We start from the raw sequence: 25,346 nt of genomic DNA, 5'->3' as shown, positions 1-25,346 counted from the left end.
AAGGACCTGCAATTGCGTCGACACCTTTCTGAATAATGGAAGCGTTGAGTGTGGAAAAGTCATCCGACCAAGAAACAACAAGGAACTGCGGCACTGATGGAAGAATTGTCCATGGGTGAGACTCATTTGACTTTCGCTTGTGAGCAGATATTGTAGATGATGAGGAAGTATCCCCCATGATTACTGGCGTCTTCGATGACGCGCTCCTTCCTTGTGGGGGCCCTCTCTGAGGGCACTCCCACCTTAGGTGATTGTTCACACCTCAGGTCACACCTCCCGAGAAACCGACAGAGGGACGTTCGGAAGGTACCAGCTGGGGTAATCACCCCTCCCTGGGCCTGGCCGTTACCAGGGGGTACGTATGTGTCCTACCTGCCTACCTGGCTACCTGGGGCGGGGAATTACGTGTTACCCCGTCACCGGCTACGCATGGGAATGCGTGGGTTGGCTTTCAGACACGTACAGGGAGGAAAAAAGAGAAAGGGAGGAACAAAGAAAAGGAAAGGAAAGAAGAGAGGTCTCAAACACCGCAGTGGAGAAGAGGGTAAAGAGAAGACGCTAGGAGAAGAGAAAGACAAAGTAAGGACAGAAACTTTCCAGCATAGAAAGTGAAGAAGAGAGACTGTCTTACAGTTACAAGCATCCATCTCCGGATGTAGGCACGAATCATACTCCCAGAGGGGGAAGAAGGGGAAGGGAAGAGGCGGAGGTGGGGGGGGGGGGGAGGATGGGAGATGGGGTAGGGTGTGGAAAAGAAGGTAAGCAGCCTGGAAAGGAAAGAGGGCCATACTAGCTCGGGGTCCCGTGCTCGCCACGCATGAATCCACAAAAGAGTTGTGATGACCTCTAGTCCGCTGATACTCGCTGCCTTGCTCTTACTGCCCCACCAACGCTGCCACAGATAATCAGCGACAACTACAATTTGTTCATGCTGCCAGTGGTGCACGTAATGCCTGAATTCTAGGCACGCGAAATCGATTGCGATTCCCCCCCCTCCCCCCCCCCAACTGCGACTCACCTCTCACCATTTCGTTTTCGATGTCCCGTCGTGTGGCCATAATCACGTCGTAAATCTTTTCCTATACGTCACCTGAGTACAAGAAACAGTTCTGCCAATACACTACCCTTTTATACCTATGTATACCATATTACCTCCATGTGTACATGTACATATTGTTACACTATGACTTTTGTCACTTCAGTAAAATAAGAGAAGATTTGCAAAGCGGGTCTATCAGTTACAAATCGCGTTTCAATTCTGGTAGTGAGAGCATTTTGTTGTATCTCGCGTGTGAAGGAGTAACGTCTATCAGCTTATGGCCGAATTAACAGCATGATTGTGACTTATCAAGAATGTTATTTACTCTACCACAATATTACTGCTCCTGTTGACGGGATCCCACAACTGTTGCGCGACTAGGGAATAGTGAGGTCCAAAAGGGCCATATTCAACACCATACAGGATCCCACTGAAACACCAGCAATCAGCGCTCGGAAGAAGATACATCCGATCAAAAGCAACTGGACACCGCCATTTAATGCAAAATTGGCTACTAGATGTCACGAGAGACGCACCCACAAGTATAAAAAGCGGGGAGCATTGTATTACCAATAGTGAAGCAGTGATAGCTATATCGGTCCATCAGGAGAGCTCAATAACTTTGGACGTGACCCAGTCATTGGATATGATTAATGAACCCATCACTTCTCGACCTGCCCAAATGTTAGTGTTGTGATTGTGAAGCGGAGGATTGTAGGAACAACACACAATTAAACTAAAGCTAAGCAGACCGTAAAGTATTGCATGAAATCAGCGGAAGTAGTCACTCTTGAGTTTCAAAGAGCTACCAGTAGCCCAGCTAGTACAATAGATAGTTAATAGAGCTCCTCATGAACTACACTTTTCTATATTGGATTATAAGCGGCGCTTGAGGTGGTGTAAATGACGCCGTCGGCAGCGGATGATTGGAAACGAGCGAATTGGAGTGACGAATCGCTCTGTATCCCGTGTCAATTAGATGGAAGAGTTTTTTTCATTTGGAGTTACTGCAACACTGTTCCAAAAGGTGGTCTATGTCATTGGCAAGGTCTATGTGATTTTTTATAGATAGTAGCAGACCGATTTCACTTCACTGAATACATCTTACACAGTTAGCGAAAATTCTGTTGAGAACTGACGTATGAAACATTTCATTCACATCCCATTTGCCCATAAAACATTCATACTTTTCACTAACTGAACCAAGCTTCCTGTGCGAGTTACTTTCTTTATCACTTTCACTGATATGGGCAGGTGCACCAGCTACGTTAGGTTCCCTAGTTGGTTACCGTCTTTACTGTTTACGGTAATAACACATACCTTCGGCTTTCCAACATTTCTCCTTTTCGTAAAAGCCTTCAGATGATTTCTAGTCACTTTACGTTTACCCACGACTATCCTCCAATGTGACAGTGATTTCAATGAACAGAATTAACTACGAATATTTTCAGAATTACAATAGAGTAAATAAACATGAAACACACGACAATCTAGCGAGCGATATATATCACAGGTTAGCCACAACACTTATTTTGTAACACTTACTGCCTCTCACATCATTAAAATGTACATGATGAGTATGTAGATAAGTGCGTACGTTTGTCAGCGGATTAACAGCGTCACAATGAGTCACACCTATGCAAATCATATTTCAAAAATATTTTAAAAACATTTGTAGTCTTCTGAACTGAATAAATTATATATGAATTGAAATGGGAAAGTCTGTAGACTTTTAAAATACAAATAAATAAAAATTCAACATTTCATGATTTTTGTATGTTTCCAGGGTCCTTAATTAAAATTACCAAATTGAAAACAGTCAGGCCTTCTTTAATACAGGTTTCGATTAAGTAAAATTACCAAATAGAAAACAAACAGGTCTTGTTTTATAACAGCTTCAGTTAAGTAAGACTACCAAACAGCAAACAGTTAGGCCTTCATGGATAACTGCTTCAGTTAAGTAACCAAGAGCTTGAATTGCTTCCTCACAAGGGGTGCACCAGAAGGCTCATGTGCAAGGAGCACAAGACTACACCAAATAGGAAGCCCGAGAAAGGTTACAACGAGAGGCCCTTTTTGTTGAGTACAGACCGGAAAAAGAAATATTAACGCAGCAAGGTTAATTACGTGAAAACAGCAATAACTACACAAACGGTATACCCAAGTCACAGCAAGACACCGTCTCTACAACGATGGCGAAATGCCCGAAAGCAAACTAGGCTGGCAAACTCAATTACATATCCTCATAAATTGCAATTTTGGAGACCCTGGCACCTCCTAAGCCAATATAGTTAACAGAGCAACGACGTCTGCAATGCCCGGCACCCGACCGTATTACAAGAGGAAGGTCCCTATCTGGTGTTTGAAGACGTCTGTCAGGGAGGTCGGCTAAAACCGAACTATCTAGGTACTGCATGACGACGGGAGGGGGCATCCGGCCACAAAAACGTTATCACTCCAGCTCAACAAACACCATCGGCTCACACTGTTTAATGTATCCTGTTAAACAATGAAAGCCAGTACCGACTAAGGAATAGCAAACAGTAGATAAAATTCAAGAAACCAACTGGTAGTGAAACAAATCAGCTAAGAAATCGCAGTGATCAAACAGACCTACAGGTATTAACAAGAAAATAACAGTCAAGACCTCAAACTGCAGAACCTGACTGTAGTTCACGAATCGAAGCTGAAGTTTGCCGGCGAAACTGGCCTTAACTCTCTCATCGGTGTACCACGTCCTAGAGCTGGCTGGCCTGGCTACATACGAAGACGGCACTGGAAGTCAGCCACGGTTTCAAATCGGCCCACTACTCGCCGGACACCGTTCCCAAGACGCTTGCATAACTGCGCGCCCTACTCGCTGGCCGGACCTCTCACACCGTCCTCCCCGCTCCGTTGCCACTCCCCAACTTACCACGCCACGACACGCCCTTTCACCATCAAGAACCTCGTCGAAGATCTTACTGGCCTCAAGCCAGAGGGACATCACACGGCAGCTAGAGCTAGTGGCACCAGGGATTCGAAAGGCGACGCCAGCAAACCCGCCACGGTCAACATGCGTAAGTCGTCGGCTGCGGAGACTCAAAGAAGTGTTCGGTGCGCTGTGTGTTGATACACACTTTTATTCTGTCCAGCATTAAAGTCTGACATTAGTACCGCCACAGTTCGCCGTCTGTCTTGTTTTACCAGCCAGTCCAGTCTTCGACGGACGTGAATTCACCATATCACTCCTCGGACACACGACAAGCGTGCCATCACGTTCTGCTCTCGGTCAAACACAGACCAATCCACACATGGACAGCATGCTCACTTATACTAGATGCACCATGTTTGTGTCTGACTATCAGTCACTCCTTGTCATATGACGCTGCTCTCTCCTGGACAGGTTTATATGGATAGTAGGCCGGTGGTCATTATGTTGTGGCTGATCAGTGAATATTGTGTGTATGAGCGTGCGGTATCGTGCTGCCACTTTACGTATCTTGAGCCTATAAAAGCGCTTTTTGGAATCAAAACATCCTTGAAGCCATCTACTGAGGGCTCTCACAAACTTAGCGGCACCTGCAGGGTGAACGCCTTAGCGCGAAGAACGTATTCGTGTTTTTGTGCAAGGTGTGTAAATTTTGTTGCTCAAACACCGAAGAATCTAGCGAGCATAAATTTTAGAACTGAGAACAGATATGTTAGTTCACAGGGATTATTTTACTTTACGAGATACTTTTGAGTGATCTGAAAGCCTTAACAGTTAATATTATAGTTAGGAACCATTTCTGACATGGTCATAGGGCACGTTTATGCAATTCCCTTGGGGTACGTTCACATACTATTTTGCATTTACATCCTAACCAAAACGCCAATCAAGGAAACTGTAAGATATGAGTTGGAAAACTAATCAACAGAAAAAGGGGGGCACATCAGAATAAAATGTAGGAATTGCTAAAAAAGCAATTTGGACCTACGAATGTCAAACGGGAAGAATTATTTCTAACTGAGAAACGATTGATAAGGGCAAGAAATTGCTAAAGTAAGAACAAGGGAAATGTGAATAGGCCTACATCTGATGCCATGATTAGTATTCTCCCAGAAGGCAGGTTTTCGCAAGAGATCTCTCCATGCTCTCCTATTTTAAGGCATCCTCTACAGATCCGCGTAATTTCCGCTTCTCTTTATGTCGTCTATCATCTCCTTCCTCTCAGTCTCCTTAGACAAACTACTCCTTGTAAAACGTGTGTTAGCTAACACTCCCGTCTCGACGAATGCCCAATCCAGTTCTTTGACCTTTCTACTACAACCTGCAACTGTGTGATGATGAGGATTAAAATTACCTTTGTAGTTACTACTTAAAACGATTCAAACGGGCAAGAAGAACTCAAGAAGGGTTTCAGTGCCTTAGATGCAAACGGTGGGCTTACGACCATTGCGTCACAGGAAGAACATTATTTTTTGTGTGCATAAATTGTGCGTCGTGCAATGATGATGAACAGGCAACTAATTAGCATATAATCTCAGCAGATGGAAATCCCCAAAAAGGCTGTTTATTGAAAGTAAATTATTGTACTTTACCATGTTAACTGTGGAAGGGAATCTAAAGATTTTTCACTGCCAATAAACATATTTTGATAATATGAATATTGTGTTTACTCATTGCTGAGTTCTATGATATACTTAGACGTGCTCCCATAGATGTGTAAACCAGCCCTAGGCTCGGGGTACGTTTATGCATTCAATTTGAGCTTATATAAAATTATTTTACACCATTCAGTGTAATGTTCAGTTAGAAACAGATAGACTGAGGTAACAGAAGTCGTGGAGTACCTCCCTATATCATGTCGGCGCTCCTTTTTCCCGGTGTAGTCCCGCAGTTCGAAGTAGCATGGACTCAAAAAGCCGTTGGTAGTCCTATGCCGGATATATTGAGCCCTGCTCCAGCTACAACGGTCCGTAATTGCGAAAGTGTTTCCGGCGCAGGATTTTACGCATGAACAGACCTCTCGATTATGTCCCATAAAAGTTCGACGAGATTTATGTCGGGCGATCTGGTTGGCCAAATTAATAGCTCAAAATGTCCAGAATGTTCTTCAAACCAATCGCAAACAACACTGGCTCTGTGACATGGCGCATTGTGATCCATAAGAATTCCATCGTCTTTTGGAAACGAGATGCCCAAGTAGCCGAACATAAACATTTCCAGTTAATGATCGGTTCTGGTGGACCAAAGGATCTAGTCGTCTCTATGAATACGCAGCCAACACCATTATGGAAGCACCACCAGCTTGTGCAGTGCCTTGTTGACAACTAGGGTCCACTGTTTCGAACCTCAAAAAAAAAAAAAAAAAAAAAAAAAAAAAAAGGTTCAAATGGCTCTGAGCACTATGGGACTTAACATCTGTGGTCATCAGCCCCCTAGAACTACTTAAACCTAACTAACCTAAGGACATGACACACATCCATGCCCGAGGCAGGATTCGAACCTGCGACCGTAGCGGTCACACGGTTCCAGACTGAAGCGCCTAGAACCGCACGGCCACACCGGCCGGCTTCGAACCTCAGTTCAAACCACGCCTCATATGACCAAAACATAGTTTTCAAGTCATCTAGGTTCAGACCGATGTCGTCACTAGCACAGGAGAGGCGGAACAGCCGAAAGCCAAATTCCGTTGCACCATTTCAGTGGACACGTTCGTCGTACGTCCAACCACAGTCATTTCCGCGATTATTTCACGCAGTGTTGCTTGTCTGTTAACACTGACATATCTACGCAAACACCGCTGGCGTCGGTGGCAGGGCAGACGGCCACGGCATTGTCCGTGGTGAAAGATAATTAAATTTGGTATTCTCGGCACATTTTTGACACTGCGGATCTTGGAATATTGAATTCCTTAATGATTTACGAAATGAATTGTCCCATACGTCTAGCTCCACATACCGTTATTCGTTCAAAGTCTGTTATTTACCATCGTACAGCCACAATCACGTCGAAATCTTTCCACATGAATCAGCTGAGTACAAACGACAGCTCCGCTAATGCGCTGCCTGTTTATACATTGTGTACACGATACTACCGCAATCTGTATGCGTGCGTATCACTACCTCATAAATTTAGTAATCTCAGTGACTACCAATCTATACTCTAATAACCATGTTATAAGATTAAACAGTATCAAACATGAAGTTTCAGACCAAAAAAATCTTATCATTCCATGAAGAAATCGGTACAAATTTATACTGTCTACTGTACTGTATACGCACTTAATTTCCTTACTTGCTCGTATTCCTAGTACTAGAATTTCTATGCCCAGAAGTGAGAGTATATTGTGTTCTAGTCATGATATCTGACTTCGGCGTTCACCCAAATCCACTCTGCTGCCGCATCCGGGAACCACAATACAAAATACACGACCTGCTGCCCCACAGGTCTACTCGGAAACGTTGTTTAGCAAAAATCAGTGTGTGTGAATTCCTAAGGAACCAACTGCTGAGGTCATCGGACTTACACACTACTTAAACCAACTTATGCTAAGAACAACACATACCCCCATGCCCGAGGGAGGATTCGAAACTCCGTCGGGAGAGGCCGCAAAATCCGTGACATGGCCCCTTAAACCGCGCGGGCACGCCGTACACGCCATTGCCCATATGATGGAGAAAAAAACGTGATTCATATGAAAAGGCCACCTATAGCCGCTTAGTGGACGTTCGGTTGTGATTTTGGCGTACAGATTCCACCTTCATCGCCGATGAACACAGTCAGTATGAGTAAATAAACCAGGCGCCTGCTGCGGAGGCCCATCGCAACAGCTGGACTGTCGTAGGTAGCCCTTACTTCTTCTGTACAGTCAGTTACTGTTTTTCGTCAGTGCCATTTTGGCACGAACGGTATACTTAAGCACGATGCTACGCGAACAGTTTATAGACTTAACCGTTTCGGAATTGCTTTTACCCTTGGACTGAAAGTCAATGACCGTGACGTTTGGTTTGTGGGGCGCTCAACTACACGGTAAATGGAAATGCCGTGTGGCTAGGGCCTCCCGTCGGGTAGACCGTTCGCCTGGTGCAAGTCTTTCGAGTTGACGCCACTTCGACGACTTGCGTGTCGATGGGGATAAAATGATGATGATAAAGACAACACACACAGTCCCTGAGCGGAGAAAATCTCCAACCCCGCCGGGAATCGAATCCGGGCAGTTAAGTAAGACATTCCGTCGCGCTAACCACTCAGCTACCAGGGGCGGACAACTGCACGATCATTAGCGCCTGTACAAAGTCCCAATTTTTGCACAGTCCATTTCTTTTCACTGCCACAAATTATGATGAAGGTGATGAAATGGTGAGGGCAACACAAACACTCAGTCCCCGGGTAGAGAAAATCCACATTCCGGCCGGGAATCGAACGTGGGACCCCGTGATCCCGAGGTAGCAGCTCTAGCCACTAGAACACGAGCTGCGGACGTCAGTAACCGTGCCGTTTTGGACGTCAGGGACTCGCATCATTTCTGTATGACGACTACGCTGTTTCCCACGTCCCCCCGAACCACTTAATCACCCTCGACCACTGCTACTGCTGCCACTCGCCGTCTTTTGGTGGTTCTTGCAAGAACCTTTGCTTGATGCCTTCGTTATAGTCTTATTTGTTCAGAACTATGGATCTGGGTTTATTTGTAAAATTATCCAAATTATTTGTAAAAGGTTTTGTTTTAATTTTGCAAACTTACTGGATGCAGAAAAAAATATTTTCCCTATTAACAGGACCGTGGTCCTCAATTTGTGTGTTTGTTCTTCTGTTACAGTGTTAGTCTCTAGTACTCCTTCCTTCTTCGTTTGTATCCACTTATTCCGCGCGTAGTCGTGAAATGACAGAGACTGGTCAGGCTGTTGTCATCTCTTCAGCAACGCAGTCGCCACGCTGAGAGAGCCACTGTTCCCACGCGGCATCTTAGTTAACGAGGATAACTCCGCGGATAACTTTGTCCATTAATCCCCACTTCGCCCTGCTCCGAGCCGCACGCTGCAATATATGTGATTAATGGTGCTAATGCGTTGCAATCAGGTGCTGCTATAGGCGAAGGTCAAATTGGATTCATCTTCCGAGAAGCACCAGAATTTAGTTATCGCAGCAGACACTAGAATAGTGGTTGATAAATTAAGATGCTATCTACTTGAAGAAACGTGCCAAGTGAGAAGAGGTGAATAACACCAGTACAACTCTACCGCATAACTATAGGACGCATATTAAATTAGATCAGTTTTGTAAGACTCATGAGAGTCATTTACAGATCAGTTCCATAGATATAATAAAAATATTATTTCCGTCACTAAGACCGAAATCTCGACATTCATACACGTCCAGTGCAACAGTTACAGACTGATTGGAAGGTTTCGCCAAAGTAATTACTCAATTCTCCACATTGCAACAATACACAACCGACTCTAAAATCCTTCTATACTGATGTAGAACTGCATTAAACGTAAATAGATCCACAAACATGTAACTGTAAATATACTGCAAAATTTTGTTTAATAACTATACACATGGTGATTATAATTATAGTTAAACTTTCAAACCGTTGTAGAAATAACATCACTGGTCAGAATGACGTCAAATTGCAACGGAATATTATCGGAGAAGGGGGAAAACATATGGCAGAAAAAAGTTAACAGTAGCATCATAATTTAACAGTGGTCGGCTAAAGATGACAGCTGAGTCATGTAACAATGCCTAACGTGTGCGTTTGATGTTAAACAAACTGTACTACTCAGTGTGCATGGGCCAACAGGTGTAATACTGTTAGTTACGTAAGCCCATCCATCACGGCAACATCATATCACACCGGCCGACAAAAATCCGATTTTAGTTGTCCTGAGACCAAAAACCACATAAAAAGCATGAGTCAAAATCTAATCGGATTATTAATTCCCGCGTGACTTGCGCAAAACTTGTTCAATATACTGTCCACCGTTTCCTGCAACAAGTTGAATTAGAGAAACAGCATATTCCACACTTGATCGAAGTGTTTTCGGGGTCACGTCCAGAATGTGTTGCGCAATGAGTGCCTTCATTGCAGCTAAGATTGCAATCGGAACACTGAACACAGCATCTTCCAGATAGCCCCACAGCCCGAAGTCACACGGATTAAGATCAGGTGATCGGGACGGCGAGGCTGTAGGGAAATGTTGGCTGATAATTCTAGCATTATAGGAAAGGGCTATCTTGCATAAAAATAATCCCGTCAACACATCGACGCTGTTGGAGAGCTGGAATAACGTAGCTGCGTAAGAAACACTCATGGCGTCTACCAGTGACGATACAGGTAACAAGACCGGAAGCACCTGCCTCTTCGAAAAAATGTGGCCCTATGATAAATAATGCCATAAACGGTCACCGCACAGTGAAAATTTTGAGGGTGAAGTGGTACTGGTTGATTTGCGTGTGGATTTTCCGTTGCCCACATTCAACAATTCCGTTTTTTTTTTTTTTTTTTTGGCATATCCTGTCAGGCACGGGCTTCGTCTGTCCACAAAATCTTCCACGGCCAATCATTGTCCACTTCCATGCAAGCCAGAAATTATAAAGCAAAAGTCTTTCTTGCTGGCAGGTCAACAGGAAGAAACTCGAGCACATGGGTAATTTCAAATGAATAGCAAAGAAGGATTTTGGGTAGGATTTTACGCACCGTGCTCACGGATATGTCCAGTGTTCGGGCATTTCTCCGTACACTAAACGTTTGCACACCACCACTCGTCTCGTTCTGCATTGCTGTGGCCACTGCTTTCACTGACGTCTAATCAATTAGTTTCCGCCCTCTACCAGATTTCCGACCAAAGGAACCCGTCTTTTCGAATTTCCGAATCATTTTCTCCAGACACACGGCAGTCAACGGATCAACGCCTTTTTTCAAACCCTTCACTGTACTTAACTTCTGCAGAGCAAGGTTTTCACAGTGATCATTCTTGTATTACAGCTTTACAAGTAGAGAGCGATTTAGTCTTGAGATAGTCATGACGAACGTCGCAGACGCGAAAGAAGGAAAAGCCGTGTACCCAGCGCGTGTGTACCGTCTTCAATGGGTTATGCCAGGGGCGGGCAGGAATCCTGCACATGTGCGGTGCACTTGCACGCGTGCAGTTAACAGGTGTTCCGCGTGCACACAGGGGCAAGCTGGCCACCCGCTTATCTCCCATCCCCACCATACCTTCTGTCCGCTCCTTCCTCTGTAATGCGTATTGTTTCCTAGCTTGCTTTATTGAGTGAATGAATAAGGTTAGTAGGAGTCCTTGAAAGAAATCATGGTTTGAAAGAGTACCTATTACCTACGATACGTTTTATTTAATTATCACAGGTGGAGTTTACAATACGTTTAATATCTGAACAAAAATTCTACATACAAACACAAACAGTTACGTAAATTTTCATCACAGATGTTTGCTCTTAACCGAGACTTATTAATTCAGCAAATGGTTTTCCAGCTCTCGCTATATTAAGCGCAGTCTTATAACTTGCACATACCGCTGGGCTATTATTGTTGTCGTCCTGAAAAGTTGAAATCAGTGCTCCATAAAATGTTAAATCAGTTAGATGAGAGACATGACGAGATAAAGTCGCAGATCTCTCGTGACAACAGCAACTACGACAAATTCAAATGGCTCTAAGCACTATGGGACTTAACTGCTGTGGTCATCAGTCCCCTAGAACTTAGAACTACTTAAACCTAACTAACCTAAGGACATCACACACATCCATGCCCGAGGCAGGATTCGAACCTGCGACCATAGCGGTCGCGCGGTTCCAGACTGTAGTGCCTAGAACCGCTCGGTCACTCCGGCCGGCCAACTACGACAGATTCATCTGGTATCGTCAGATCGCTCTTCTTAAGCTCAGTCAATTATCCATCCGCTCAGAATCCGACAATAAATTGTACTCGGCCTTGTGAAATTTATTATAATGGCCTTCAATACTAAACTTCCGTTGACCAGCGAGAATACTGCCACATATTAAACATTTCGAATTTTCACGTTTTTGCACAAAGAAAAAATGATTCTCCCATTACTTTTTAAAAGACAGCAAATCTCCACTTCTCCGTTTCTTGAAATACAACGTTCACTACATAGTGCTCACTTCGCATCAACGTCCGCAGCTTAGCTTGGCACTACACTGCCGCAACCTGCCGGCTGTCGCCACAGCCCCGGTCGACGCCTGCACGCGAGCAGCACATGTGCAGCGCTGTGCGCTCATGAGCCGCGTGCAACGTTTGCCCGCCCCTGGGTTATGCGCATGACAGCGCCATCTATTAGTTTTCACACCATTTTTTTTTATTCTGTCACATTTTTCCCCTTCTCCGATAATATTCCGTTGCAATTTGAAATCATTCTGACCAGTGGTGTTATTTCTGCAGCGATTTGAAAGTTTAACTTCAGTTATAATCACACTGTACATCTACCATTTATGCTACGAATGATGCAGGCATAGGAACCCTCAGTCACCGTGGTAGTCACAGTAGGTAATGGCAAGTTTTATCTTCTGACGATGTCAGATGCAGACCACCAACAGCTAGAGTGTTACTGAAAATGAGAAGCTTTTTAACATCTATAATGAATTTAAATGTTAAGACGATTTTTCAGAAGGTATTTGTCGGGTGAGAAGTCTTGCATGGAATTAAAACGGGGACTATCAGCATTTCCGACAAGAAGAGAATAGAAGCAACTGAAATGTGGTGCCACAGAAAAAGGCTAAAGATCAGAAGGGTAAATCGAATATGTAATGAGGAGGTGCTACAATGAATTGGGAAAGAAAAAAACTAGGGGCACAATGTGACTAAAAGAAGAAATCAGTTGGAAGGATATATCGTGAAGCATCAAGGAATGTGGTAATGGAAGGACTTGTGGGGGATAAAAATTATAGAGGACGACCAGGACTTGTCCACAGTAACAAGTTTCAAATGACTACAGGTTGTACGAACTATGCAGAAATGAAATAAAAGAGCATATGAGAGACTTTGAGGAGACTACTCGAGCAAGCGTTCGAACTGAAGACTACAACAACTGTAACAACAACAACATCAACAGCATCATATTCGAATAGGGGCTCGTATCTAAATCAGTTATTACATGAAACTTCCTGGCAGACTCGAACTCGGGACTTTTGCCTTTCGCGGGCAAGTACTCTACTGGCGGAAACGAAGCTGTGGGGATGGGTTGTGAGTCTTCCTTGGGTAGCTCAGTTGGTAGAGCACATGTTTCCATATCCATTAAAGTAATAATTTTTTGATGAAAACAATTGTTTCTAAATTTCCCTGATCACTGTTTTAATGTGCGACCAAGATGCAGGTTGTAAAATAAATTGTATCCTTGTGTCGATACCATCTCTTTACGTATTATTTTTACAGAGGAGCGCTTCAGAATGGGGCTGCTGTTCCGAAACTAGTCACAGGGAGTTTCATAACAGCGCACACTCTGCTGCAGGGTGAAAATATCTTTCTGCAGTTACTACATGTTAGTGACTGTAAAGATCAATCATGCATGTGAGTTTACAGCATAATCACCCGGATCGTGTTAAAGGGGTCAAATATTCGCGCTGGTGGAGAAGATTGTGAGGTCGTTGCAATAGATGATTCACGAACCTGGAAACTCTTCTCCACCATAATGCAATGTGCATGTTGATTAACAACGGTTTTTCAATTTTATGACAACTGATTTCTTAAGCTATTGAACTGTCAAGATACGGAGATCTGCTCTCCTCTTAGCCACCAGGCCGATTTGAACTATTGTGTTCTACGATGGATTACTTATCACTGTTTTAATCTAATTTTACTCTATTACTCGTTATTTTTGAACATTTTATCATAGTTTTTCATACTCCCAAACTTTGTTTTCGACTTTCTATTTCGTTTTTAGCAGCCAGTATCTGGATGACAGCAGCATACGTACATGAGATAAGTCGTTCTCTGAACAAAACATTATTCCAGTTATGTCGTTTACAATGTTTATTCTTTCTCGGCAGTTTCATTACCTTCCCTGTTTTATTCCGATGACGAAATAAAGCTGTTTGCATACAGATTACGTACTTATTCGTACGTTAAATCTTTATTGTGAATGGCACAATTTAATGGTGAGGTAATGCTACTATAAGGTATCGTCGCTCATACTTAAAATATAGTGTAAACTAGGTCAGAGTGCCGGCGGAGTCCTACTGCGAATAGCACTACTGTTCGAAACAAACGGTAGTACAGTAAGCTCGTTAGCTGAAACTCGAAACATATTTGATAATTATAAAATTGTACAGAATGCAATACATGAAGAGTACAATTAAGCCCGTAGTGGGCAAGCCAAACGTATACGTCGCTATAGTGATAAAATGTAATAATTAAATCCACGAATAAAAATAAGTGTAAAGTTGTTAAAAAGAAAACGATATTACGGCACAAACAAACATTGTGTCCACTATATTGCAGTTTGTTATGGACAATAGCGCTATTGACAGTGTGACTCGGCCGGCGCTGTGGCCTAGTTTACAGTATATTTTAAAAATGTGCGACGACAGTAAGCTGATTTCGTGTATATTTTGTGACGATGCCACTGTAGCTTTATTATACTAGGACATGTGATAAAACGGGTATGCCGCGTCACATTTGAAGGGCATGTTTCCATATGCATGAAAGTAATAATTTTTCGTTACGGTGTATTTTACTGTTTTAACATGTAATCTGTCCAATTGTTTCACTTCGTTTCCCATTTTTGCTGAATATCTGAAGGAGGTCTTTGGTGACGGAAAGCGCTAGTCTAAGGATAAAAGTTCTTGTGATAACTGACTGAAATAAAAGAAATTTATTTTAAACTCTCCGGATCACTGTTTTAATCCACGATCATGATGCAGGTTGTGGAAAAGTTTGTATCTTTCTGATGAGACTAGCTCCTTATATAGTATTTATATAGAGAAAACTGCAGAATGGGGCAGATACTCCGAAACTAGTGACAAGAAATTAAAAACAGGCACAGGAAAAAGAAACACCCTCAGGACATACTCATACTACAATACAACTTTAGTACAAACTGATGCGACAGGTCTCCATCATGACGTTAAGGAAGTCTGATGTGTAATAATAATCTGCAATGTCGATGGTTTGGTACCGACCTTTGTCTAACTGACACCTCATACAACTTCTCACTTGCACAAAAGGAAGAGTCCAGAATGAAACTGCAGTAAATCCACTTTTTCTCCAAAGCGAGTTGTTGTCACCATTTTTTTCTCTATACTGCAGTTTATCAAATGGCTCTGAGCACTATGGGACTTATCTGAGATCATCAGTCCCCTAGAACTTAGAACCACTTAAACCTAACTAACCTAAGGACATCACACACATCCATGCCCGAGGCAGGATTCGAACCTGCGACCGTAGCAGTCGCGCGATTCCAGAATGAAGCGCCTAGAACCGCTCGGCCAACAAGCCGGCTACCGTCTATCTACTTCGCCTTTAACACACTAGCAAAACAGTTAGTGCTTGCCCTAAAACATACCTGAAAACCAGCCTACAGTTGCAAAAATCGGTGTATCCACTTCTGGTTGCAAGCAGAACTGTGTGAATCCACTGCATGATGAAGTCGCACTTGCTTTATCTTAGCAAGCGACATTATGGATGAAATTTGAAGACCCAAAACTCGCTTTGTAAACGTTAGTTTTCATCCTATGCAGGGCAGTTCCATCAACTTGTTCCAGCTGCACGCGACCTGATGTTACCTAGCTGTATTGTTTTTCTTGACTGCGCTTGCCTGTGAGTGTCTGGAGAACGTATATGGTGTTTTTTTGTTGGAAATAATATCCGACTGGTTTATCATTTCGTCTGTAATCATGAATGTTAATGATAGAATACCGTGTGTAATCATTTCCAAAAGTGAATGGCTGTAAAAGATTGGCAGCTGCTTCTGATTGGACGAGCAAGAAAACGTAGCGTATGAGGTAAGATACAAGGGTCATATATCCTATTGCGTGCTCTTTCTCTGCATGGAAATAATAATAATTTTACTGTCGCATATCTGTAAAAAGGAATCTACGCCGTGATGTGTTAGGTTCTTCAAGAGTTGGTCTGTCCGACTGATGTCTGGGCGACCGAGCGCGGATGTCCGACGGGACGGTCGGCTTTCTTCTTGTTCGTCTTCCTTAGACGTTCTACGAAAACTTGGGTGTCAATCACCCTACCCACTAAAAAGAGCTTCTTGTTCTACTGGTTGTTGTTGGTGATCAACAGGCGTGAAGGTGACTCTCTTTGCGTCTGGGTGTATTTGATGCGTGTCACTACGTGCACATCAAATCCGACGTCCTCCAGGGCTTATTTTAGGACGTCAGGGTCTGCGCATTTCGGAAACCCTTGAAGACCGCCTCGGTGGGACTGTCTGGGACAACAGAATAAGTGAGGAAAGGAAGAGCGAACTCTGCTGCCTCGATTGTGACTTTCCTCAAGTCTTCGACATTTGAGAATTGGACTCACACATTGTCGCCTCCTGCACCCCTGACAGTGAAGATGGCTGTCGGCCACTGTTTGAACTCCTTCATAATGATGGGCCGATGTTCAGACCGCTTGGTGGGTGTGCCGGATGGAAGCCGGCCACGTCTTCTGTGGTTCTGTGGGTTGCTTCTCAGTCGTTATCACAACCTTCCTCTGTTCTGCCGTCAGAGGTGAATACAGGTTGGCGACTAGGGTGATGGTGGCCCTTTCTGTGGCCAGAATTTTTGGCCGAACATAAAAGAATCTCAGGGATAAAGTTACAAGTACCGCACTGAATGAGCGCAATTAAGTGTTGAACGATCATGGAATAGTTTTCCAGTTAGGAGTAGATTTTCCTCGGAAGATTTGCAGTTTCTGAAGTCATTAAGCCACCTAGTCAGTGTTACTTAAGATTTGCTCCAGTAAAATAGGCTGTTTTTGTCAGAAGTAGACATGGAAACTTACTACTAAGAGATGAAGCATCTGCGGAATGGACTCTGCTGAAGGAAGAGAGATATGCAGACGAGGCAAAGTCTACTCGTTCATGGAACCAAATGTTATCCAAACTCAAAGAGCCGTATAGGAAGCAGAAGTGAGGGACATTGATTTCCTGTTCAAAAATCATGTCATCAATGCTGTGAGCAATGCGGAGAACTCTGACTTTGAAACTCATTCAGAGGAATCAGTTGCCAGTATAATTTAGAAGGGCACGACAGCCCTTCTAAGCTTGGGACGTTGTAACTGCTCTTAAACTTCTGTACTTTGTAATCACAGTCAGCTGTAGTCATTAAATTGTTTTTCTTTTCTTCTTTGTGTATTGTATGAAGGTGTCTTTTTACTGTTTCGTCATAACAGATGCACATCCTACTCTACAACAGCAAAACTCTTCAGATCCGCAGGAACAAAAGCAAAAATCGGTAAATCGAAGTCATTTTAGTCTGTAAATAATGAAAGAAAAGCCGCATATTTCAGCGATTTTCAAAAACATATTCCTTATGCAAACATAAATTTATGATGAAAAGGTATGTTGAATATCGGCCACACGAAGGAAGTAATTTGTTTCATGCGTTTCCTGAAAAAAAAAAAATGTTGTGAGAAACTCACTGCATTTTGCTTCTGGACACCTCAAATTACCTCCTAGATTCAATATTCGTTACTCTTGCTGTGGTTTCCAGTCCACAGACTGGTCTGATGCAAAAGCACGTCACCTCCGTGTACGCGTCTTCATACATGCTTCTGGTACAATCTGCATCCATTTGAACCTGCTTACCATATTCAAGACTTGGTCTTCCACTACATTTTTTACCTCACATATTTCCTTCCAACGCTAAATTTGTGATATTTTGATATCCCAAAATTTGTCCTATCAACCGATCCCCCATTTTAGTCAAGTTGTGCCATAAATTTCATTTCTCCTGAATTCCGTTCAGTATCTCCTCATCCCACTTGCCTTCATCATACTTTTGTAGTACCACAATGTATAAGCTAATATTCACATCCAGGCTGAACTGTTTATCGTCCACGATTAACTCCGTACAAGACTGAACCATGACAAATATCACCAGAAAAGACTTTTTACGATTAGATTCATATTCAAAGATAACGAATTTTACTTTTTCTTCAACGCTTTTCCTGCTATGGCCGCTCTACTTCTGCAAAGTCATTTTCCTGCCCAGATAGTGAAACTCATCTACTTCTTTTAGTGCCTTATTTCATAATATAATTCGCTCACCGTCGCCTGATTTATTTCGATCATATTCGAATACACTTGTTTTACCGTTGTTGACTGAAAACTATCCATTCAGTTTAACTGCTGTTTCTTAACCGTTACCGTCTCTAAAAGAAATCAAATGTCATCCCCAAAGATACTACTTTTTGTCCTTGAAATTTGACTCCCATTCTAAATTTCTCCTTTGTTTCTTTCATTCCTTTCCCAATGTACAGGTTGAATAACAACTGTCCTCCTTTGATGTCATACCTGTATAACTGCAATCTGGTTTCTGTACAAGTTGTTGCCAACCATTTGCTGTTTTTATCCAGGCTACCTTCAGAAGCTTGTAGACATAATATTGCAAGGAACTTGTTCTCCAAAGTGACATACGCTTTCGTAAATTACCGCATAAATGGGAAAGTAACATTAGTAAATTTGAGACACTTCCTTTTCTCTAGGCAGACATTGCTGCAACACAGATTTGCAATTAAGGACTTTCAGCCACAGTGCTTGATCTTGGGGTCTGCTTTATTTTTATTTCGAGTCATCAGTCTTCTGACTTGTCTGCTATGGTCCGCCACAAATTTTTCTCGCGTGCCAAGCTCTTCATCTCAGAGTAGCCCTTGTAGCCTGCATACTCAGTTACTTGCTGGATTCATTCTAATCGCTGTCTTCCTTTACAGTTTCCACCCTCTACACTTTCCTCTAGCAACGTGGAGGTTGTTCAGTGATTTCTTAACTGAAGTTCTATCAGTAGCTGAACAAGGCAGGTGTCACCCCACTCTGCATTGTTTCCAAATGTATTCAAGATGACGGATCCAAGATGGCGGCGATAAATATGGCTACATCGCAATGACGTTATGACGGGAAGTTCAAATTTTGGCTGCAAAATACGTCAATTGGGCTATCAGCACTAACCTTAACCCCATCCCCTTCCCATCCCCTCCCTTTCCCTAGAAAATGGCGGGAAGATTAATGCACCACACCACGTCTACCTCCACTAACCTAAGTCATCCGACCGCAACCTTTTCCTAGGAACTGTCGGGAAAAGGACTTAGCCTATGCTGGATGGGATGGACATAAGTTTTCATTTAAACAGTCTTTATTTAAACAATTTGAGGAAGTAGCTCCATCGAGTGTGTCTACCACGAGGTCCGGAGTCCAGCTGACCTAGTACACAGTATTGCTACCAGAGGGCACTGTCATCCCACCTTTGACACAATCCAAGATGGTGGTCTGGGGGAAAATGGCGGGAAAACAACTCAGCCTGTGCTGGGCTGGTGGATGGGATGGATGTAAGTCTATATTTTGCAGGCAGTCTTTATTTAAACAATTTGAGGCAGTAGCTCCATCCAGTGTGTTCACCATGAGGTCCGGAGTCCAGACTGACTGAGTACGCAGCATTGCCACCAGAGAATGCTGTTGTCCCTTATGATGGTCTGGGGGAAAACGGTGGAAAAGGACTCACTTTCTGTCCAGCTGCTGGAGAGAGAAAGGAGTGTACTTTATTTATTTTGGAACAGTTTAGTTAGGGACAGATTTCTCATAGTTTATTTATTACACTGATACAAAACACTCGCCACGACGTGCTTGGGGTCACGATACACTGCTGCTAAATAATGTTGTACACAGCATACAGATCTGCAAACTACTCGTAAATTACCGAAATAATATTGTATAATGCTCTTCCAACATGCTCACAATGCTTAAACAGCCGAATATATTGCAGTACACAAACACTCATTGCACGTAAAAAGCGCTTTCGAACTATTGTCAACTGCGACATATTAGCAAACCACCCTAACAAAGGTTCCAACCAACGTACGTGGGTGACGTGAGCCACGGTGGTGCACGGCCATGTAAACAACTAGTAAATCACATAAATAATCCATATATAACGCTCTGTCAACACGCTCACAATTCTTAAAAGGCCGAAAATAATATAATATACAAACACTCACTGTACGTAGGAAAACACTTTCGAACTATCGTCACCTGCATTGTATCAGAGGCTCCAACGTGTGCATATGCCACCGTGAGCCACCGCCAGACGCAAGCCAGCACTGGGGCGTGAGCTATTGCTCTCACGACACTGCCAGTGGCAGCCAGCAGGTGAAAGTCGCTTCTATAGTTAGAGTTCTTCGTGTGTTATACTGATCTCATATGTCTATGTAAATAAGAGCCAAGTCACCCTCTGGACATGCACGTGTTCACCATTGCTGGCATGATACATCCCTACCTATGCATACTGACGTCACAGGTCGTGTTATAGAAGTCTGTTCGGTGCTTCCCAGAATAGCACAGGGTGCATTGTTCCCACCGATCCTAACAGGACATGCAAGCTGCGTCTAGCTGTGCCCAGCGTGACTGACACATCGCCATGAAAAGTTCGAGTAACGACTCACCATCGCAAGCGCATCTGACAGGGTCTCAATGTTATACTGATGTCACACGGCTATGTAAATAAGAGACAAGTCGACCCCTCGGAAATTGTGTAGCGCCCGAGAAATAGTTAACAGTCACTTTTCTAGGAGCTTTCGTGATGTCTCAGCTTGTAGGCATGGAAATTCTTGTCCTAACACAACCTGTTTACGATAATAACCCAGTTTAACACAGAATGCATTCCTCCTGATGCCCCTAACGTGGCCGCATCCATTACCCTTCCTGGAAATCCTGCTTTCAACAAACATCTCCAAATTGCAAATGTTCTCATCGGCATGTAGAGACTCCTATGCCCCAACACAAAAGATGTCTTGTGAATTAATGGGATCTTATGATTGCCACTTGCTGAATTTACCCGCCAAATTACTGATGCCGCCGCTGTGTAAGCACACTCACCTTTTTTTTCTTTCTGTAGAAGATACTTTCAGTGGCCAAAAAGAATTGTAAAGCTCGCCATATTGCACTGACAATTAAACCTTGCAAAGTGGCCCACAGATCGTCAAATACAGAAAGAATCTTTTTCAATCACATGGCTCTGTCACTGAGGATGGAAGATTGAATACTAGAGCATGAAACGATCTCCAACCTGACTATATATCAAACTTCCTGGCAGATTAAAACTGTGTGCCGGACCGAGACTCGAACTCGGAACCTTTGCCGTTCGCGGGCAAGTGCTCTACCACCTGAGCTACCCAAGCACGACTCACGCCCCGTCTTCACAGCTTTACCTCTGCCAGTACCTCGTCTCCTACCTCCCAAACTTAACAGAAGCTCTGCTGCGGACCTTGCAGAACTAGCACTCCTGAAAGAAATGATACTGCGGAGACATGGCTTAGCCACAGCCTGGGGGATGTTTCCAGAATGAGATTTTCACTCTGCAGTGGAGTGTACGCTGATATGAAACTTCCTGCCAGATCAAAACTGTGTGCTGGACCGAGTCTCGAACTCGGAACCTTTGCCTTTAGCTGGCAAGTGCTCTACCACCTGAGCTACCCAAGCACGACTCACGCCCCGTCCTCACAGCTTTACTTCTGCCAATACCTCGTCTCCTACCTTCCAAACTTAACAGAAGCTCTCCTGCTAACCTTGCAGATCTAGCACTCCTGAAAGAAAGGATATTGCGGAGACATGGCTTAGCCACAGCCTGGGGGATGTTTCCAGAATGAGATTTTCACTCTGCAGCGGAGTGTGCGCTGATATGAAACTTCCTGGCAGAGTAAACCGTGTGCCGGACCGAGACTCGAACTCGGGACCTTTGCCTTTAGCTGGCAAGTGCCCTACCACCTGAGATACCCAAGCACGACTCACGCCCCGTCCTCACAGCTTTACTTCTGCCAATAGCTCGTCTCCGACCTTCCAAACTTAACAGAAGCTCTCCTGCGAACCTTGCAGAACTAGCACTCCTGAAAGAAAGGATATTGTGGAGACATGGCTTAGCCACTGCCTGGGGAATGTTTCCAGAATGAGATTTTCACTCTGTAGCGGAGTGTGCACTGATATGAAATTTCCTGGCAGATTAAAACTGTGTGCAGGACCGAGACTCGAACTCGGGACCTTTGCCTTTCGCAGGCAAGTGCACTTGCCAGTAAAGGAAAAGGTCCCGAGTTCGAGGCTCGGTCCGGCACACAGTTTTAATCTGCCAGGAAGTTTCATAACAGCGCACACTCCGCTGCAGAGTGAAAATCTCATTCTGACTATATATCTCTGCGTACATTGACGATGTAGTAAACACACATTTCGCATCCTGCGCCATACAAATTCGCCCCATTTGCATCATGTATATAGCTATCGACAGCCAGACATTCGTACATACACCGCAAAGACAGATAGCATATGCACATACACTATAGGTATATTCCTCGCTGCACTAGATATTTCCCATGAGGTCGGGCTATCATCCACTCCTGACACGTGACCTGAGCGGCCTCAGTGGACCAAAGTCACTCTCAGAAATTTTGTACAAAGCTGAGACCAGTTCCTCTCGGAATAACAGCGTTACTGTTTCTGGCCCCGACCTGCTTGCTTGTTTTCTTGCTTTCTACACCAATCTCCAGACTCTGGGATTACAAGAATACATGTATTTTCAAATGGTTTGCCAGAATATTATACCATTTACCCAATACTTCTCGGTACCAAGCACATAGCAATATCGCTTGCATGGCAGTATCGCTCATACAACATAATTCCTAAGAGGAAACTAATATTTCCACTCGAGAATACCATTGTCAGTGGTGTAACAGATTCCAAATCATCACTATAAGTACGAAGTCAACTAAAGTATTTCTTATGTCTAGAGAACTAGCACACATGCCTTCCACCTGTCATTCTCTTGCTAGATGCTCCCACCACAATCGATGTTCCCTCAACTAAAGGAAGGCTCTAAATGTGCAGAAACAGTCAGCCAGACAATTTACATGGGTGGGAATCATGGTCCAGCATAAACACACATCCAGATTGAATTTTTTCAAATTTCCACGCGATCATGAATGCTATCCAACACATACTAAGCGTTAGTTTGCTATTCGGCAGTCTAGAGCACGACACAGTTAAGTCCGCTACATTCCTGCATCCCAACAGGCCTCTACATTTGGGGAGCTCCTATCGTTAGCCGGATACGTGAATCACTCCCGCCACAGGCCACCACCAGCGTGCCATGCACCCCTAGACAGAATTATACTAGAAACCCAGTCACAAACATATTTGATCGCTATACTTACAATTAAATGTTACAATCGCGGTCTCAAAAATGGTTCAAATGGCCCTGAGCACTATGGGACTTAACATCTATGGTCATCAGTCCCCTAGAACTTAGAACTACTTAAACCTAACTAACCTAAGGACATTACACAACACCCAGCCATCACGAGGCAGAGAAAATCCCTGATCCCGCCGGGAATCGAACCCGGGAACCCGGGCGTTGGAAGCGAGAACGCTACCGCACGACCACGAGATGTGGGCATCGCGGTCTCAATTGGATGACATTCAACAATGAGCCAAGTATGGGAAATACACCCTGCTGACAGATTTGGCTCTGGAAATAGAAATATCTGTACCATTCTTATTACTTGATATACTTTCCCCTTTGCTATCACAGTATTCCGCATCCAATCCATACCTTCCTTAGGACATAGTCATTTCCTTTGCACATGTTGGAACACGCACGCATACTTTATAAGCCTGGTGCTCAGGGCGAATTTATCATGCAGCCCCTACTACTAAGTATAATACTCTGCCAATAACTGATTGCTGACTGTATGAAATAATAGTGAGAGAAAATCAGCGATGTGTCGACATGTCTGATAAGTTTTTCATGAGAGTGCGTCCACTGTGTTTTAGGAAGAGAGATGTAATCGTCTCACAAACCGCTATATGTTTAAAAAAAAAAAAAAAAAAACATGGCCATATTACTATCACAATCAGTCTTTGTTCTACAGGTGCACATAAGTATCCATGTTAAAAGCTATATCCGCTTCGTAAATCGACCTCCGAATGAATAGGTTTTTCCAGACAAATACCACGACACTGAATATAAACAGTGATTGCTGGAGTGGATATTATCAGACCAACAGTGTGGTTACACGTAGCCCACGATGGAAACTTGTGATAAAATCACTTAATTTTGAAAGTGATTTGGCAAAGGAACGTGGTATGAAACCGGTATTTGCGGCTCCCTCATGCCGCCTCTAGATACTTCTCCAGTATTTATAACGCATTTTGTCTCGATGCCATGTCTGAAGTTCTGCGATATATCTCATAGGCGAAGGTTGATTGAGAATGATCAGAAACCGTAGATGGTTTGCTGATTGAGGTTATAAGAAATGTACACAGGCTTTTCAGATCTCTAGTGTTACACTCTCTAGTAGGAATGCTGTCTGGGCCGGCCGCGGTGGTCTCGCGGTTCTAGGCGCGCAGTCCGGAACCGTGAGACTGCTACGGTCGCAGGTTCGAATCCTGCCTCGGGCATGGATGTGTGTGATGTCCTTAGGTTAGTTAGGTTTAGGTAGTTCTAAGTTCTAGGGGACTGATGACCACAGCAGTTGAGTCCCATAGTGCTCAGAGCCATTTGAACCATGTGAATGCTGTCTGGGATTAGGAATCAAGTCTTTCCATACAACCACATACCTGCATTGGATCCTATGGAAAAGTCCTTTAATGATTACTGACACTAGTGAATCATATTCCTGGCACTCTCATATCTCTAAATGAGTCACCTTTTCCGAACCTATCAGCTACAGTAAAATTTTAGTTAGTCCCTATGCCTACTACAACTGCTGCCATTTCTGCAGCTTTGAGCATGTGATAGTTCCAATTTAAGTCAGAACAGAGAACAAGTCGGAGAGAGCTATATCCAACACCTTCTGCAGCCCACATAGAAACAGTGTGACCTGAGTTACTGTAACAGGACTGTGTTTTGACCATTCAGTGTGTAACCTCCCCCTCACTTACCGACCTTAATGACAGTGAAAAATTAAACCGCGTGTACCTAATGGAAATTTGGGGAAAGCAATCGTCACCGAAGCTAATCTGTCGGTAAAGAGGGAGGAAAGGGTTACATCTAAATGAAAGGAAAAATGCAAATGAAATTGGTGGAAATTAATTTTGAGAAAAGGGTAAAATTAATAAAGAAAGTAAATGTGCGGTCGTCACGTTAACAATTAATTGGCGTTAATTAGATATTTAA

The sequence above is a fragment of the Schistocerca nitens genome, chromosome 7 (genome assembly GCF_023898315.1).
Source record: "Schistocerca nitens isolate TAMUIC-IGC-003100 chromosome 7, iqSchNite1.1, whole genome shotgun sequence".
NCBI classification, from domain to species: Eukaryota; Metazoa; Arthropoda; class Insecta; order Orthoptera; family Acrididae; genus Schistocerca; species Schistocerca nitens.
This window is presented reverse-complemented; position numbering follows the sequence as displayed.